At 38.8% G+C, this 17801-nt stretch overlaps 2 long non-coding RNA genes across 2 annotated transcripts in view; both read left to right on the forward strand.

Moving 5' to 3' along the window:
- LOC135071231 (uncharacterized) overlaps positions 1-17801 on the forward strand; it is a 188706-nt gene that overhangs the window by 92329 nt on the left and 78576 nt on the right. The gene's annotated exons all lie outside the window — the stretch shown is intronic.
- On the forward strand, positions 7161-8540 carry LOC135071537 (uncharacterized). Its single transcript, XR_010257276.1, has 3 exons — positions 7161-7684; positions 7871-8009; positions 8090-8540. It is a non-coding gene; the product is annotated as an uncharacterized LOC135071537 (long non-coding RNA).

The raw sequence follows: 17801 nt of genomic DNA on the forward strand, positions 1-17801 counted from the left end.
TAAGTTATAGCTAGCCATCCGCCCGCGGCATCGCCCGCGTGGAATTTTGTCTGTGACAGAAAAACTTCCGTCCCTGTTTCAAAAACCGGGATAAAAACTATCCTATGTCCTTTCCCGGGACTCAAACTATCTCTATGCCAAATTAAATCAAAATCAGTTCAGTGGTTTAGGCGTGAAAGCGACACAGACAGACAGATATAGACAGAGTATTCTTTCGTATTCGCATTTATAATATTAGTCTAGATTCTGTAGCGCAGTGTTTTTCAACCTTTTTCATGACGCGACCCGTGGTGTAAAAAAATATTTCGCGACCCCCCGACCGCTCGCTTTTTTTTTCATGCATTTTATAATGTTACAAAGATGTTGTAGGGACCGAATATTTCAATCCATGCAACATTTATACATTTGGATAATTAGATTTCGGATAAATCTATCATTATAACTTTACTGATTCTTTTACTGAGGTAGTTTTTACGACCTTTCGCGACCCCCCTACAGAGGCTTGGCGACCCCCCAGGGGGTCGCGACCCACAGGTTGAAAAACACTGCTGTAGCGTAACGTTGCAAAGTTATTTTCTCTGCATGCGCAAAACATTGTATCTTTAAAAATATCTTAGCTATATCCTCCGCCGTTTTATTGTTCGTAGAGATTGTAACTCATCCGTGTTTTACAGTCGCTGCCTCCGGCGCAGTATCAATATCTTTGCCGGCTCTGCAACTGCATCGAGAAATAAGTGTACTACGCTTACATATCAGATGCTCATGGCGGATAATAAAGTCTGACTGGGTTCAAAGTCTTTGCAAAAGGGATCATAGTAAAGTAGCAGGTATACATTGAGAATTCGAGATAGACACTCGAGTTTATTTGATGAACTGGCTATGATTTCTGTTTCTGTGATGATGGCAAGAAAATCGACCAATGGGGTAGCAAGGTTCTGAAGTGGAGGCCGCGTACCGGAACGCAGCGTGGGACGTCCACCCACAAGGTGGCGGTCCACCTTGTACGAAATTAACATTATAAAGGTAGCAGGCAGGAAGGCGCTGGACGCAGGCCGCTACCAACCGGGCAACATGGAAAGCATTGGGGGAGGCCTATGTTCAGCAGTGGACCTCCTATGGCCGAGATGATGAAGAAAATCTGTTCCAGGCTGCTGCTATGCTAGATGAGCTAGCCTATGTTATTTTGCTCATAGCAGTGAACAAAATTGCTGATAGCAATTAATAATGGGATTTAAGGAAAACATAGGGAGAGTAGGGATAATCTACCGCTAATGTTTCCCAACTCGAACAGGATGAAATTAGCATAACTCCGACTGGTCCATTTAGAACTTATCCTTTATTCAGTAAAGTAACTTAGTTAAAATCATACCTACGTAGGTACATCTAAACCCAAGATCTGAACACTACTTCACACAGTATTATTTCTAAGAGGTTTTACAGATACAGTCGCTGAAGAGATTTTCTTTTGATGTCATTTTAGAGCTTACGCTGCGGTTTTTATCCCTACCCTTGCAAAGCCGAAAGGGTCAAGGAAATAATGTCAAAATACATGTACGAGATGTCTTGGACTCTTGGTAGCAGATTACTATCAGTGGACGGGTTTGATAAAAGTGCATAGCGTTAGAAAGTGAGCCTTATGGAGGAATGAATAGATAGTTGATACTAATAACCAATAAATTCCAAGACGCAACTTCTTAAAAACACTTCATCCTAACTCTGAAAACCAAGTTAGTTTTGAATTGGCTCTAAAGAGCTTTGAGATCAAATTCAAATAGTCAATTGTATGTATTTTCATAGTAAGGATCCACCCACAACCTCACCTATATTGGGTTGGATCCTTTTCATGGATATTGAGTTCGCGACCTGATGACGTCAAAATCAAGAAAAGTGTCCCATTTTGACCGCTTGTAAAAAGTATTTTTATTGACTGGTGGAGTCAACTATCCTATTCTTGCAGGTAGTAAGAAATTAACATTTAATATTAAACTCTTGTTATGGCATGGCTATACCGTAGTTTTAATTGTCTTCACTGTATAAACAAGTCGAAGCTCCTTTCATGTCCACCCTCAGATGTAATACAACACGACCAAATTAAAGTCGATTGCATCCGACATGTCTATGGTTTCGCCAAAGGCTTCTCTTTAATTAAGTGACACTTTACACTTTTTATAGCACGCATGTACAGTCGGAAGATAAATACTTGATATCCTATTTATGGAAAGCATTAGGGGAAGCCTATGTTCAGCAGTGGACGTCCTATGGCTGAAATTATGATGATGATGATGATCCTATTTATAGTAATTTTAATTATATCTGAACAAAATATCAATTTAAAGTATACTTGGAATCTGTTATAATGATTATCCTTGTAAAATTAATGAATTCTTTCATTATTGTTTGATGGGCATCGAATTAAAAGCTAAGAAAGTTGAGTTAGTGCATAAGTATTTGATATATCTATTTAGATATTACAAAGTTTGCTCTTACTACATTTGATTACATTTTATGTCCCATTTCCTTGGCTTACATCTATTCTGTGCTAACTGTACTGTCCAGAATTTGCGTTCAGCGCATTCTGGACTCTATATCAAAGGGGTCTAGGGATATTCTGGAGTTGTAAAGGATAGTCCATTTGCATGCCTCCAACCAGTTTTGCGGGACGTTGTGTTTTACGAGTATCCATTCTACTGCGACATCGTACGTCTTTCTGAATAACGAGGATGCTCCATAGTGAAAGTTACCCGTTAATTTCCTTAGTGAGGACTAAATTTTGATTATGCGAAGATGTATGAATTTTACTTGAATTTATTGAATCTGCAATCCGTACTTTACGATTGTTATTCCGGAATTTACTGTTCTTACCTAAGAATCATAAGAGTTTGTGAAAAGGTAGATTCACCACACGATTCTGAAATAAGTAATGGATACTGGATATTTCATTATTTTCTAATTTACTTTTGTCAACCTGTGTTTTATCGTGTTACACTTACTCTTGTACACTCGTATTAAAAATCTTAAATATAACTAAAAAGCAAAAATATATATTTACGTTTTTAGTTTGGTGTTTTTTTTGTACACTGTGTTCGAAACCCACAGCACAGTGGCTAGAAATAAAAAGTTTGTTGACCACAAACGCTGCACTGCAAAAAAACAAGTAGATCCTGTATTTTTCACGCCAATACATTGTAGTGTCATCCTTGCATTCGGTAAAAGAAAAACTACTATCACGGGTTTTTTCTCCGTTTACCTATCTTTTTTTTTACAAGTTTACACAGCCATAAACCTATTCACACTTCTTTTTCTTATAATATTTTACAATAAGCATGCTTTGTAGCATCGTGGAAGTAAGTATGTAGGTATACCGCCTTTTTAAAACACAGAGAAAACAGATTTCAATATTTTTTAATCTCAGATTCGATGCCAAATTTGTTTTCTTTTGCTTCCTTCTGTCTGCGATGGGCTAATACTTTATGTCCAGGCACGTAGGGACTCTATGTGCCTGGACATAGATTTATAGTCATACTCTAAGGTAGAGTCTAAAGTCGTAATCATCATCATCATCATCTCAGATCATAGACTATGATCTGAGATCATCATCATTTCAGCCATAGGACGTCCACTGCTGAACATAGGCCTCCCCCAATGATTTCCACAATGGCTGGTTGGTGGTGGCCTACATCCAGCGCTTTCCCGCTACCTTTATGAGGACGTCGGTCCACCTTACTGGACGTCCAACGCGAGTTTACGAGATCGAATCAGAAATGAGGAGATCCGTAAAAGAACTAAGGTCGCTGACATAGCCCAACGGATTAGCAAGCTGAAGTGGCAATGGGCAGGCCATATAGTACGCAGAACTGACGGCCGATGGGGCAGCAAGGTTCTGGAGTGAATGCCACGTACGGGAAAGCGCAGCGTAGTCGTAAACCAGTGGATAATGTGCGCTACCGGTTCTACTCGCTTCGGACCCATCTTTTGTTGTTACAGCCCTTGTACGCATTCCGCCGTTAACGTTTGCTGCGTCCGTAGACAAACTGGTGCCATAGACGCGTAAATTCGAACGGATTTGCACGAGCTCCGCATGAGAATGAATACACTAGTTGACGTGACACAACCCACATAACTAGTCAATTGACATACTTTTTATGAACTGCCAAAATGCAAAACGCGACTGCAATAAATATTTATGGCGAAGGGAATCTATGACGTCAGTTCGCGAACTCAATGAGGGCTATCGTTTTTATACTTAACAGTTGGCACCCCTGGCGATTGACAGGACCTTACTCTACAGTGGCGCCATCTTGATGAGTGCAAATACGATAGTCCTCCTACCACTTTCGCGCTCACCAGTTGGTGCCTGACTGTCTTCGCTACTAGCAAGTGACAAGACCAACTCTACAGTGGCGCTAACTGGTTAGCGGGCTAAAACGATAGCCCTCATTGATTAAGTATTGATTTCAAAGCTAATAAAATAATAATTTTACAGCATTGAAACTAGAGATGAAACGGATATCCGGTAACTATCCGGTAGGCCGGATATCCGGCCTAAATTTACTATTCGGCCGGATACCGGATAGTAACTCACTATCCGGCCGGATACCGGATATTAAAAAACTACCACAATTTCCTATAATAAAATGAAATCATTAATCTTTGAGGTCATAATATCAATAAAATGGCTTTTAATAGTGACGGGTTTTATTTAAAGTCCAAAAAGCCTTTCAAAAAACTAATTTCTTTTTCTGGGCGCTTCACTAATGACGAATATTTACTTATTAGTAAATATCTGTTAATGTCGAAATATTGCCAAATAAAATAGGCGATCTTTTTTTCACTGATAGTCTGATGACATGATGCAGTTCAGTCAGATTATGTAGCAAGAAAACTAATTTAGTTTTCACTATTCAATGAGACACTCATCATGGCAACCGAAACCGCCCAAATTGATCTGCCTCCTAGACAAGAGGCAAAATTTTCGAAAGTGTGACTTATCTAGTCTTCTAGACTCACTGATCGCGTTCGAAGCACCTGTGCGGTGCTAAACTCGCCACGACATGCAACGAGACAATAGGCCGCAATATCCGGCCGCCGGATATCCGGCTATCCGGCCTGGCAGCACGCCGGATATCCGGTATCCGGTATCCGGCCAAACAACTATCCGTTTCATCTCTAATTGAAACTCTATGAGGTTTTGCCATAAACCCATGCTTGGCAGGCCACTATTAGTGGAGGAGGCTCATAGTCCAGCAGGGAAATGTAAAGGGCCGTTGATGATGATGATGATTAAAACTCTTGTTTAAGGTGGAGTTTACTGTCATGATGTGTGTAGAAGAATGACTTGTGCGCCGAACTTTATCAACAAAACGTTAACAAAGTAATTGCTATTAGGTACCTTTGTACTTTAATCTAACTATATCACCATAATGTGGCATCTATACTGCTAACTGGTCTTAGCTCCACTTCGGACTAAATTAGACTGTCGTTTAATTAACATGGACAATTTGTCTGCACAGATTTGGTTTCATGGTGTCCCAATTACAGGAAATATCTAGTGTGTGTTGATACTACTGGGTAACACAACACATAGAGATTGTGGTAACGATGTGTGTAGTTGGACAAAATAAGGTGTAATTTAGTAAAGTAGGCTGAACAAATCGTAGCTGTTACAATTATTCTACGAATAAATATAGTTTTACCTAGTATGCATTTTATAACCTCTACATCCAAGAGTGACAAACATAACGCCCGTATTTACAAACATTACTATGAGGTCTCACAGTGCGCGTGGACCTCATAATAATGTTTGTGAATACGAAGTACGAACCAATCACAGAGCACTATTCAACGCTGTGCGTTCGATTTGCATGTCAAAAACAAACACACACTACGTTTCGGAGGTCTATCATCCAAATCATCCTTGAAAATGAGTTGTTCACCACTAATCACGTAAGCACGTATTTGAGTGAAATCAAGAAAGGTGTTGGTTTAAATTACCACTATTTCCTGGTACTGGAGGAGGTAACCGCAGCGTCTGAGCTCGGAGGTAACGAATTACGGCCCTCTCGAGGTCTCATTAACGCGTAAGAACACAGATTACCCGAATCACCTCATAATCAGTCCAGCTTGTTAGTCTTATAACACACTAGAACATCCATTTTTGTCTTAAAATCGCACCTATTTCAACTACGAGTATCCTATCAATTCCCAAGCGGTCGCTTATGAGCACTCGATTCACGGGGCTTGAAGGGCTACATAAGGTGCTGCAGTTTTGTTTTATGTACCATCACTAGCATAATCTGTTAACCTAGCAAATAAAGACTGAAATTGTAAGTTCTTACCTACAAATAAAAAACTTTGGTTTCAAGTGAAGTCATCACAAATTCAGGTGTAAATTACTAGAGTATATTACTATAACAACAGCTCAGTTTCTTAATAAAATATTTAAGATTTTACGACGTGCGGTTGGCCGGCCAAGCGTAGCTACAATCACTTTCAATTTGATGTATATCTTGTAACTTAGATATGGTTATTTTGTTACATAATATAGAGTAATTTATTGCTCATCTTTATCTTTGTAAAAGTTATTATTTACTAGCTGTGCCCCGCGGTGTTAACCGCGGAAAAACGTAACCTATGTGTTAATCCAGGGAGTGAGCAAACTCCATACCAAATTTTATTAAAATTGCACCAGCCGTTACGTGAACATACACACTCTCAAACTTTCACCCTTATAATATTAGTGTGACTAACTTTATAGGCATGTAGTCGTACGTACCTGTCTGTAGTTACAATGTGTTATGTTATTACTGATACCTTGATTAGTTTCTGTATGTCACGAAAATCCATCGTTACTATAGCAATGGCCACGTCAATGGATGAATCGATCCGTATAATATTCATTATTATAATACCCAAATTGAATGTGATATTGGCGGCAGAAATTATACACCCAAGTAAACGTACCTACTAATAATACCCAAATAACGTACTGATAATACAAACATCGAACTAAAATTGGTCGTGTGGCTTATCTCTTTGAATAGAGTAGACAGAACCTTTGTCAATAATTGTCATTACCTACTTTTAGAATTTAGATCTCTCAAAACGCGACTCTCCTATAGATTTAGTATAGCAACGGGAACTATAACGTTATCAGTGCCTCTACCATGAGTTGCCATCGAAAACTTGTATTCGTATACTACAGTCGATAGAGTTTAAACGTGGATCGATGAAGTTTGCATTAAAATCATACCATGAGTTCAATTACCGTATACTTTACTCGCTAGCGATAATTCGATGGTTTTGTGATGTAATGTTGGTGAACATGTTAACGTGTCCAACTTCACACTCTATGAATGGATGAATGAAAGAACGAATGCCGCTCCTTTCTAACTATATAGAAAAGATAGAGTAGGAAATAACAAAAATGTCAAAAATAACACTGCAAAATTTAAGTGTCCTAGAACAGTGCTTAAAGCTGAATTAACATGATGATTTTAAATTTGTATTGTTTATTTCTTGTCATTGCGACTTTGACGCAGCTGTTGTCATGACAACAGATAACAAAACATGTTTTGTTGAAGGATTATTGATGAATAATTTTCCACAAAAAATTGGATTTTAACCACGATAGGAAAATGAAAACCTGCGCCTATCCGTTTAAACCGATTGTAGAATTTATGGAAAGGTAAGTTAAGTAAAAATAAACATACTATGTAGTGAAGGAATTTCGAAATTAAACGAATAATTTTGAGCTGTTTTTTTTTGGAGAAATACAACCTTTCCAGCATAACTTTCACGTGCCTAGCTAAAATTCAGTAATATGAGTGCTAGATTTATATTTTCTAGATACAATAAAGTTGTTTTTCTATAGATATGGCGATCTGAGTATGCCCACTGAAGGGCCCCAAGAAAGAGCCAACAATAGTCAACGGTGGGTGGAACTAACGGACATGCGAACGTGAAATGCTGATGCCACCGGCGACACGAAAACTATTGAGAAATTGAGAAAAGTGTGTAACCTACTACTTTATTCATTTTGATTGCTTTTATCTTATTTCGTCATTATTATTTGTAATGTTTATTTGTTAAGGTGTGGAGTGACTTTAAACAGCAAGAAGAAGGCAACTCGCATACACAGAGCTGCCAAGGGAACACTGGACTGGTGGCGGTCCAGGTTCTTCCCTGAAGCCAAAGGATTTAGAGCAGAGTGCTTGTAAATAACTACTTGTAAATTAAATCCATAATAAATACCTAGGGTAACTGGATGGATATACCTACCTTATTATTGTAAAACTTAAGATATTATAATTAATTAAATACATTATATTGTTTTAATCTTTCATGGTCACTAAACATACATGGTAGCAATCTCGTCAGTAATAATAATTAAGTAAATACATACCTATCCTACTAATATCCTACTTAATATTAAAAATGCGAAAGTTTGGATGTCTGGATGTTTGTTACTCTTTCACGCAAAAACTACTGAACGGATTTTGATGAAACTTTACAGTATTATTGTTTATAACCCAGATTAACATATAGGCTATAGTTATGACGATCTGTGACAAACTAAATTTCACGGACGAAGCCGCGGGCAAAAGCTAGTTGAAAATAAAATGATTAATTTTTATTGACTACTAGCGGCCGCCCGCGACTTCGTACGCGTGGATCCCGTTTTACCCCCTTCATCTATCTTACGCGGTTTAGATTTTTTCATACAAATGTTTTTTCCCGCTAACTCCCGTTCCCGTTGGAATTTCGCAATATCCTGTTGTAACTAAGCTTTAAGTTTACTAAGGGACCTGCATGCCAAATTTCAAGCGTCTAACTTAAGCGGTTTAGATTTTTCATACAAAAGGATTTTCCCGGTAATTCCTGTTCCTGTGGGAATTTCGGGAATTCCTTTCTTAATGCACCTCTACGGTACCTAAGCTACGTCCCTTATAAATTTCAAGTGCCTACGTTTAGCCGTTTAGGCTGTGCGTGGGTATGTCAGTGAGTCAGTCATACAAAAGAAATTTCCCGCTAATTCCAGTTCCCGTGGGAATTTTGCAATATCCTGTTGTAACTAAGCTTTAAGTTTACTAAGGTACCTGCATGCTAAATTTTAAGCGTCTAACTTAAGCGGTTTAGATTTTTCATACAAAAGGATTTTCCCTCTAATGCCCGTTCCCGTGGGAATTCCTAGGTATCCTATAACCTGCCCAGGAGTATGAAGAATAATTGTACCAAGTTTCGTTAAAATCCGTCAAGTAGTTTTTGTTTCTATAAGGAACATACAGACAGACAGACAGACAGACAGACAGACAGACAGACAGACAAAAATTTTACTGATTGCATTTTTGGCATCAGTATCGATCACTAATCACCCCCTGATAGTTATTTTGAAAATATATTTCATGTACAGAATTGACCTCTCTACAGATTTATTATAAGTATAGATTTATTTCACAAAACCTAATACATAATACACAGACTGATTAAAAACAAAAGTAAATTTCAACTTATGAAAATACATATTCATTGTTGGTTTAGCTTTCTATCATGATCTCGTAAGGCTGCGTTTCCACCAGAGATGTGCGAGGATGCGTAGCGAAGGATGTGTTTGTAAAGAACCAATAGAATCGCTTCATTTACCTCGCCTCGGTCAGCACATCTCTGGTAGAAAAGGCTCAGGCTGTACAACACTAATGAGCATTTTCAAATCTCTGCTACACATCCTCGTACGATACATTTTCCTCGCACAGCTTTGGTGGAAACCCGCACACATTTTCACAGCACAGCTAGACATCTTCGCACGATACAATTCCCTCGCATATCTCTGGGAAACGCAGCATCCTCTCCCTCCCCCAAGGATCTCCACAATGTGCCCGCATCCAGGTTCTTCCCGCGACCTTCACCAGATCGTCGGTCCACCTAGTGGGAGGTCTGCCCACATGCTGATAACATGTTCCATCGTAATAAACTTCTTTCCGACATAATTTAATAAAGAAAACACCTAAAATGACCTAAAACCACAATTTTATTTTGCTTTTCACACGTCAATAAGCCAGTGAGTTACGTTACTGTGACAGCTAAGGTATTTTTCGATGACATCTTTGAAAATTGCAACTCATGGTAAGTTATTTGTATGAAACTTAATAAAAACTTTAGTCGCTATCGTATTCATTTAGATAGGTTTTTTACCTAACGATTTGAGATGAACTCATGGTAGTGTTTTTAGTTTTGCTGCGGTTCAGCTACTAACCGCTAGAGGCGCTGTACAATTTGCCATACATTTTTTTACGCCCTCGATAGCGAGATGCTCGGTAGGTAAACTCATGGTAGAGGCACAGATAGGTAGGTAGGTTTCGATTCGACTGATAGAATGGTTTCAAAGTTACTAAAAATCCAAACAAACTCAGGGACTAAATGAGGTTTTTTTAGTCATTGTACAAACTAAAAAATTAAAAAGCCGCTTACAGAAGTTACTCCAAAAACAACGCCAACAAAAGTGAGGGTAATTAAACACCTTACACACCCTTCACATTCACTGTCATACCTCCAAAGCTCAGACTGGATCGATGCTATTATGACGGTGCACGCGCCCCCCCAATTATCGCCATTGTCACTGTAATACTCCTATTTTGGGGACTCATTAGCCAGGCAAGTGAACTGGCGAGTGCCTGTGCTATTGTTAATGATGAATGCTTTGCTATAGATTTAAATGCAGTCAAAATATTATACATGTGCTCTTCTATGATGGATGGCGATTTGTCGATTGTATCATTCAAGGTTTTCGCGCTGTTTAGACCTCGAATATGAGTCACTCGAATCGAACTTAACCTGACCCCGTATGTAAAGTCATACACTATAATTTTTACCAACGATTTGAATACGTTACGTAGTAGTATGTGTCTAGTCTCTGTCTAGTCGGTTTATATTACACGATTCGCTTATTATGACACAAGGTAACTATTCTGATACAGGAATTATCCCGCGTGTCGTTCTTACCGCTGCAGGATCTTCAATCTTCAGCACTACCGCTAACAAAAACACAGCCAGTGAACGGCCTTATTTGGCCCAATTTTGTTATTCGTTGGATCAAACAATCACTTAACATGCAAACAAGGTGGACTTCGAACTTCGGTAGACAGCTCTGAGAAGAAGCGGTGCTCGCGAGAGCGAACTCAACCATAGAATGCCAGATTTGGCCCAAACGTTTTGATAGTTTGATCAAAAAATCTACGTACTATCTCACATTTAATTACATGTCTTCATAGTGGCCTTAAGTACAGTACACAGACAGCTATGAGACGGAGTGGTCGCGAAAGCGAACACAACCATAGAATGACAGATTTGGACCAATCTTTTGCATAGTTGGATCATACAATCTATTAACGCAATAATTTTATTGTGCCTACAAGGTGGCCTTCGGTAGACAGCTCTGAGACGAAGTGGTCGCGAGAGTGAACTCAACTAGTGAATGCCAGATTTGGCCCAATCTTTTGCATAGTTGGATCAAACAATCCATATTAACATAAATATGTCTAGGTGGCCTTCAGTAGACACTAGACAGCTCTGAGACGGAGTGGTCGCGAGAGTGAACTCAACTAGTGAATGCCAGATTTGGCCCAATCTTTTGCATAGTTGGATCAAACAATCCATAATAACATAATTAGGTGGCCTGCGGTAGACAGCTGTGAGACGGAGTGGTCGCGAGAGCGAGCGTCGCGCTCCGCCGCCCAACCATACACCACTTTGTTGGGCCATTGTTATTGCGTAACGAAGTCTTTCTTACCACTGACCCACTTGTAAGATATACTGTTTATCTCAGATGTGCTTTAGCAAACGAGCCGCGACATTGACAATGTGTAATGGCAATGAAGATAATGACTAAGTATATCCCCGATCAATAATAGTACGAGTATAGGTAGATTTTTATCGAATTATGAGCATATTTTTTCTAGTTTTGTTTGATATCACCAACAAACTTATTTACATAGGAATATGTATGGAGAGCAAGATTAGGTATCGAAGTAAACAGAAAGTAATAAGAGATCATTGAATCTTGTGCTATTTGACATTAAACCGATCGAGTTTACTTTGAAATATTCGTACATTAAATCAGAGCATAGAATAAATGGAGTAATATTTCCATTGAGCAAACAAAAGAAGTTAATTCCAAACCAAATACATAAATTCAATATTTACTTCTTTCAGAATACAGACCCAAATTACATAAACGTCCATAAATAACTTCCAGTTCCAAAATAACCTCTCTTTCGCTAAATTTTCTCGAAAGTCATATTAGAAATCCTATCAGTAGTTCCCCAGAGTGAAATAATACTGAATATTATTATTTAATTTAGTCCATGGTTTAAACGTCCCGATTTTACTAATTGTTAGATTTGGATCAAATAAAATTATTCAATTTAATTCTAAATCAGGATAGAGTTCAAAGTCAAACAGACGCAATAGGCCTTTTTATAATAACTATCCTTTTTAAGTTCATTCATAATAATAATTTTCAACACGCCGTTCTTCTTCCGTTCCATCCATCCTATTTTTTTAATTCTTTTCCAAAACTAACTACATCTCAAGTCTTTCATCTCCTTCCTTACGTCATAGGTCACGTTTCAGTTTAAACGCCCTACAAAGAAATCCTCCAGGTGTGATAGCTTTATAAGATTCATCGTTATTTGTAGCTACATAACAGTTATCAAAACAGCTTTAACATGAAATGGAAACTGGTCCTTCTGCACACTTCCCCCTTGCACCCTGAGGCTGCAGCCAGCAGGTTCAAAAGATGTAATCAAAAGCCCACATTGATTGATTGCTCGGTACATTTCTCCGCGGGAATTCATTAAACTTCCGAAGATGAACATTACACCCCGTTTTGTTTGTCTTAATTTGATTTTGTTAAGCCTGTAATTTGGTCCGCCGAGATAACGGCAGCTTAGCTTGGGATCGATTGGGATTACTAATCAATCTTCAATAAATAAATAAGTTTGTGTACTGTCATTAAAGAACTCCCAGTATTAATGTGAAAAGATGTAGAGAAATAGAGAGATAGAGAGAGATCTTATCATCATAATAAATTTACGATATTACGTAGTTTTAGATATTTCTTTCCCACCTTTACTTTAAAGTAATATGCCCGTGAACACAACATAGAAAGAGGTATGTTCTGTTGTTTTTTTATGTGACAGGAGGCAAACAAGCAGACGGATCACCTAATGGTAAGTGATTACCGTCGCCCATAGACACCCGCAGTCCCAGGGGCGTTACAATATTACAGTATTCTGTGCCTTTAAAAGTATTGTTGACTCTATTCTTTCCATTTTGCCGTTGCTACTTGCCAAATCTTGAAAGTTAATACCTATCTAATTAAACCCTACTTGAAACAAAACACGGGCTTATTTCAACAAATCGTCTAATCCAAAACAGAAGGAAGCAGCTTAATGGAGTGATTAGCGTAGCTTTATCAGTTCTAAAGACATGGCAACGAAGAGTGGCGTTTACAGAATAAAAGTCTTTACGGTGGTCCAGGGGTGTAGCTACCGCCGTATCAATGATACGGGGCCCCCGGAATACAGGGGCCCCCGGACTACATGGCCCCCCGGACTACAGTGGCCCCCGGACTACAGAGGCTCCCGGACTATAGGGGCCCCCGGACTACAGGGGCCCCCGGATTACAGAGGCCACCGGACTACAGGGCCCCCCGGACTACAGGGGCCCCTGGACTACAGGGGCCCCCGGACTACAGGGCCCCCGGACTACAGGGGCCCCCACGCTAACAGGCCTTACTACGAGGCTACAGGGGCCTTCAGGTACGGATTAAGGCAGAGTAGACAACTGCCTAGGCGCCCCACAACGTAATAGGAGGACTGGAAAGTAACGTTGTTTTTGCCCATGTTTTACATATATTTGATTTATTTGCCAGCTCATTCTGCCTCTCAAAGGTGTGCCAAATTCATTTTAAGGTAGCTGTGACTTGTTAACTTCTAAATAAACCAATACATATTAAACTTTTTTTTTTTATTCTGGATGAAATATTGGAAGCGCCTCATCAAAATTTAGCCCCGATTTAGAAGTTATTTAAAGGGATGTGTTGCATTTGACGCTTTTTAGGCCACTGACTTTGTTTAGATCAGATGCCCTGTTTGGTTTAATAGAATTTATAGAATTATAGATATAAGAGTCCCCAATTAAATTATGGGGCCCCTTATAAGGTACGCTACGCCACTGCAATGCAGCAATGGCCGTTATTCCTCTCTCCTAATTTTCCAAGTCGCTGGATAACGGCTGAGGAAATCAACACATGATCACATCCCCCACTTAGGATTAGGAAGCCGACACTGTTAACTGATATGTGATTAATCAGCAGACAGTGATGTAGTTAATCCTTCGAAAAGTCGAGTTCATCTTATCGATGGATGTGAAGGTGTCGATATCGAGTCCTGCAGAGTTTTTGATTTATAACATTTCATACTGTTCTAAAGTATTGCAAATTATCAAGGACAGTGGTTATCGCAACTGTCACTGCCATCCATCTCATTCAGAACATTCTCCTTATTTTAATTTCCCAAGAATGCACACACAGAAAATGTTTAGTGAACCATTTGTGCAGATAGGGCCTCGTATTATTTATGTAGGTTTATTCAATTACTGTAATCTTAACAGTGTGTTACCCCTGGCTTACCTGGAAGTCTCTAAATAGACTTCAGACGCAGGTTGGCCGTAGTAAGGACAATCTGGTCAGGTGGGGATTCTTGGATGGCTTAAACATGGAGTGCAGGTGCGGTTTTGCTCCCCAGTCGATAAAGCACCTGATGTCGTGCCCTGAGTGCCCGAGCAATTACTGCTCCAGAGGATTTGATGAATGCTGCTGACAACGCCACTCTTGTGGCGGAGTTTTGGGCTGACACTGTGTAGGTTTGTTGTCGACGCGAAAAGAAGAAGAATAGTGTGTTCGACTCTATTTAAAAATCATCATAATTTTCTGCGTTGAACCTGTCGACAATAGTAACTGATACATCAATGTGTACATCACTATAGACCTTAAGGCCGAATGATAGCCGGGTATAGATAGATTCGCAGAGAAGCCGGGAGGGCTTACCCCGGTCCGGATAGCATTTGCAGAAATATCGGGTTTCTTGAACCCGTTGTTTGATTTCTTAATGGGATAAGGGTAATATTTTTAGGGCATGGGTAATTAACAGGGTTCGAAAATATCCTTATGATATATATCCGATATATATCGGATATATATCTGATATTATGATATATATCCGATATATATCGGATATATATCATAAATATCGGATATATATCGGATATTTTCGAACCTAGGGTTCGAAAATATTCTTATGATATATATCAGATATATATCTGATAAATATCATAAATATCGGATATTTATGATATATATCCGATATATATCGGATATTTTCGAACCCTGGTAATTAATTACAATCATCAGGATTTTCGATGGATTACTTTAATCTTGTTATTATCTCGCGAGTTACAATTTTATTATTGAGTCTTCTCTATAAATTGTGCTGAGTAACCAAAAGTAAATTCTCTAGCTTTATTTAAATTATTTTTAAAATTCTTCTTACGAAATATCTACTTTATTAAGTGGTAGAAATATTTAATTAAAATAAGTGGTCCATTTCAGACATTTCATTTCATTCTTATCTCAATTAATGTAATCGTCTTACATTAATTAGATTTTTGTGAATTAGGTATTAATTTTGTGTAGTTTACAATAAAGACAAACCTAGGCACTATTTATTTTCTTTACAAGTACTTATTCCATAATAACAAACAAGTTTGTAACATCTTATTAATATGTTTCGAGCTCAGGCTTTCGAATATATGTAGGAATAAGGGTCTCTTCAATGACTAATTATTATTGAAATTACGGTTTTAACGTTTATTTAAAGTGACAGGTTTACAGACTGTATGCAACGAGATCAAATTGTCGAGTGTTAGAAACGTTCGATTTAAGTTGACAGGAGGGCGGAGCGGCGCGAAGTTAGCTGCGATCTTCACTCTGGTTCCGCGCCTTTGACGTCATGAGTTGTTTTCTTGCGCCCATAGATGGCGCTAACATACCGCCAGCCTTGAAAGCTCATGATTGACTTTCAAAATGTAGTCCGGTTGTAGGTTCTTCGATCTTCGTTTAGTTTCATTGATTGTTAATTGAAGCGATGCAATCTTCATTTTCATTTGTTGTAGGAAGCGGAAGAGGACAAAGTTTTGAAAACGCCCGCTTCACTATTCCAGTCGATGTTCGAATGTTTGCGACGCGTGCAACTCCATCTTTGCCGGGAAAAATTTCAGCAATTCTTCCTAATCTCCACTTGAGTGGTGGTTGTTGATCGTCCTTGATTAAAACTAGACTATCCAGTTTTATTTCATTTGTGTTTGTCTTCCACTTGGTTCGAATTTGAAGCTCAGTGACGTATTCAGTGGCCCAGCGCTTCCAGAAGTGTTGGCGAAGCTGTTCGATCCTGTCGTAGCGTGTCAGGCGTCTAGTCTGTGCCTCGGTGATGTCAACAGCGGCTGGAGCGGTCAGGGGGCGGCCAATGAGGAAGTGGGATGGAGTTAAGGGAAGGTAGTCGGTGGGATCTGTGGATAAACATGACAAAGGACGGGAATTCAGGACGGCTTCGATTTGTGCTAATACCGTGCTAAACTCCTCGTATGTTAAATTAGCATTGCCTAGTATCATAGCTGGGCATTAACTCGTTAATCCGTTAATCGTTAATTAACGAAGTTAACATTTCTATTAACGGATTAACTTTTAAGTTAACTTTAAAAATTGTTAACGGACTCGTTAACTTCCGTTAAAGTATCCTAAGTCCGTTAATCGTTAATCCAGTACCTACTATTTATCAAAAAGATACAGCAGGCACGCTGAAAAACGCGTTCTGACAAGTACGTTCGGTCTTCCAGAACTTCCAGAACCCAAAGCAACAGTTTTTGTAATCAGATCACTAACGCAACGATATATTAAAATGCATTTTTTTATTTATTTACAACTGAATTTAAGACCAGAGGTGGAATTGTGTAAAGCAATCGTTATAATTTGACAGTTCATAACGTACGATTATTCTGTCAAACGCTTTGTATAACTGACTTTATCGTTCGTTATGAACTGTCAAATGATTACGATTGCTTTACACAATTCCACCTCAGTTCTCAACCGATTAAGCTGTATGGTATACTTATGTAAGTACGATGACATTGCAATGTTATTGTTGACGATGGCCACCTAGAGTAGGTACAACTTAGCTAGATTTAAATATTATTAATTAAAATGGCTACTTATGAAACTAATTTACTATCTTATTAGATTTGCCTTTCATTTGTATGAATATGTAACTGATGGTGCCTGAATGTAGGCTATACAGGGTCCTTCTAAACTAGCTACATTCCGTTTAATGGGGGCATCTATACGGTACACTGAACAAGTTCACCAAATTTTCAGTAGGTATGTGTTTTATAATGATTTTACAAAGTTACATTTTCTGGCAAAAATAAAAATTCATTGCGTCTTACATAATGGAACATGCTGTATTTTTTACTCACACAACAAAGCTGTAGTGTATTCATTCTGCACAGGAACACGAGACACAACACACATAACGATCACTACCACTGCACACTTTTTTGTTGTTTACACTCACGTCATAACAACTCACAGGCCTCACAGCAGTCGTCACAGCTGATAGCCGATTAGCTGATCAACTGATTGGGCGAGCTATCACTTCAATGTTGCAGGCCTACTCTCATATCGTTGTCTATCC

Source organism: Ostrinia nubilalis, chromosome 4, assembly GCF_963855985.1.
Source record: "Ostrinia nubilalis chromosome 4, ilOstNubi1.1, whole genome shotgun sequence".
Taxonomy (NCBI): domain Eukaryota; kingdom Metazoa; phylum Arthropoda; class Insecta; order Lepidoptera; family Crambidae; genus Ostrinia; species Ostrinia nubilalis.